The following is a 2,495-nucleotide window of genomic DNA, read 5'->3' on the forward strand; positions in this document are numbered from 1 at the left end:
AAACTGAAGAAGCTTTTTGAGTGTTTCTATTTCATAACAAAACTGCATAAAGAGCATCTTGCATCCTAAATCGGACTGTTTGGAGTACTTCTCTGTCCCGGATTGGGATGATCTGACAATCTTCGTCCTTTATCAACTGGCTCCGCTTAAGGATGACCTCTGCTGGATGGAGGCCAAACTGCAACACTAAAAGAAGGTCTAAGCCACATGTATCAAACTCAAGGCCCGCCATGTCATTTTATGTGGCCCCCCCAGCATTTTATAGGCCGATGATTGAATTAAAATAGGTTTTGAGCACGAATTGACTACAAACTACATCTCCCACAATGCATTCCGATTGTTACCAGCCAACATTGCGGCTTCTCGCCACTAGAAAGCAGCAGAGTCACCTCAAGCTGCTTATTGATTTTCCCAGCGAATAAAACTGAGACATCGACAAGCTAACATGAAAACGTCCAAGAAAAGAAAAATCGATTTACAAGTAAGACTGTGAAAGAAGATGTGTGTGAGTTGGTGTCAGGGCGGCAGGTCGCGCTAGACTTTTTTGTTATCCGTTATCTTGACCGACAACATTAAAAAAAACTCGGTCATGTACTATTTTTATCCGTGAAATTACAATCATATTAACAACGGCTATTTAGTCGCATTTTATGCGGTTTAGTTAATATTCACCGTGAATCCAGATGCCATCACAAATTAAGCAGATAAATGTATCCACATTTTTTCTGTAGTGCAAAAACCACCCCAATAACGTTTAATAAATTAAATTAAGCGACTTCACTTAAATTAACATCACTTCACCCGCTGGGGTCTGAACAACTTCCTCCTGGTTCCCATCTGCAGAAAAATCTGCGCTAATTCATCAGTCAGTTGGATCTGTCTGATCCAAACAGATCAACTGAACTTTATGAGTGTTTTACCCTTGTGCGGTCCGGTGTGCGCTTTTACCAGGATTTATTTATTTATTTATTTTTTATTTATTTTTTATTTTTTTTGCGGGGTTTCGCTTCTCCGAAAGGGACAGATGTCACGTCTGCAGCTCCTCCAGAGCGCCGCTCTCCTGGGTAACGTGAACCCAGAAGGCTCCATTTGTTAAAGCCGCTGGATGAGTTACTCCCAGCGGTTTCTAATTATTCACAGTCCGCAGTGGTTGATCAGCGGACTGCGCATGTTACAGTCTAATTAACTTTTGCATCGTCATTTATTTCCTCAAGATAAACTGCCGGCTCCTCAAATGGATTAACACAACGTTGCATTCTCTTTAGTTTTCTCTGGTCTGTAATGGAGACTTGAATTTAACGTGCTATTTCAACCAAAGGTTTGCAATGCGCTTCCTAACCATTTTTTATTTGTAAGTATTGATTTTATTTTTTGTCTCTGCTAATACATTTTTTGATCCCAGACAGAAACATTTACCATTATACACTTTGAACTGTTGATTTTACTTTTGAACCATTTTTAATTTTAAAGTGTTGATTTTATTTTTGAACCATTTTTAATTTTAAAGTGTTGAATTTTTTTTGCACCTTTATTTATTTTGAAGTGTTGATTTTATTTTTGAACCCTTATTTATTTTGAAGTGGTGATTTTATTTGTGAAACCTTTTTAATTTTGAAGTGTTGATTTTATTTTTGAACCCTTATTTATTTTTGAAGTGTTGATTTTATTTTTGAACCATTTTTTATTTTGAAGTGTTGATTCTCTGAAAGACCTCACACATGAATTGCCCCATACGGGGTTTGAACTGCTGACCTCGGGATTACCAGCATGGTGCTCCAACCTGCTGAGCTAACTCACCTACCTTACAAACTGTTGAGTTTCCATGGATTTAAGAAGAACTTACATGATTTTACCACAATGAAGATTTGATAAAGTCAAGTGCTTATATTTTAATGTTTTTTAAAACAACATACATAATATTTTATTTTCCAGAGATTTTGTATTTTTAAGTGTTGATTGTATTTTTGAACCATTATATATTTTGAAGTGTTGATATTATTTATGAACCATTTTTAATTTTCAAGTGTTTATTGTATTTCACAGATATTTTTTATTTTAATGTGTTAATTTTATTTTGAACCATCTTTTATTTGTAAGTATTGATTTTATTTTATAGCCATTTAGCCAAGTCTCTGTAGAACCATTTGTCTCTGCTAATGGTTCTACAGAGACCATTAGCAATTTGTTGATCCCAGGCTTATACAATTTGTATTCTATACAATTTGTTGATCCCAGGCTTAGTTTATGGACTGTAATGTGAAATTAGGCACAAGTATAATAAGTCTGACAGTTTGTTCACCAAGTTACTGTGCTCTCTGAGAGGATCTGTGGTTTAAGTATTTGACATTGTTCCATGCCCATCGTTGACATTGATCTCTAACAAAATGTGGATCATCTACCAGGAACACTGCAAACAGCATGAGTTTCTGTAGTGTAGTGGTTATCATGTTTGCTTTACACGCAAAAGGTCTCTGGTTCGAAACCAGACAGAAACA

At 36.0% G+C, this 2,495-nt stretch overlaps 1 non-coding gene across 1 annotated transcript; it reads left to right on the forward strand.

Annotated features, from left to right (window-relative positions):
• Positions 1 to 2,422: 2,422 nt before the first annotated feature.
• On the forward strand, positions 2,423 to 2,495 carry trnav-uac (transfer RNA valine (anticodon UAC)). The gene has a single exon. It is a non-coding gene; the product is annotated as a tRNA-Val (tRNA).

Source organism: Poecilia formosa, unplaced genomic scaffold (genome assembly GCF_000485575.1).
Source record: "Poecilia formosa unplaced genomic scaffold, Poecilia_formosa-5.1.2 Scaffold123, whole genome shotgun sequence".
Lineage (NCBI taxonomy): Eukaryota > Metazoa > Chordata > Actinopteri > Cyprinodontiformes > Poeciliidae > Poecilia > Poecilia formosa.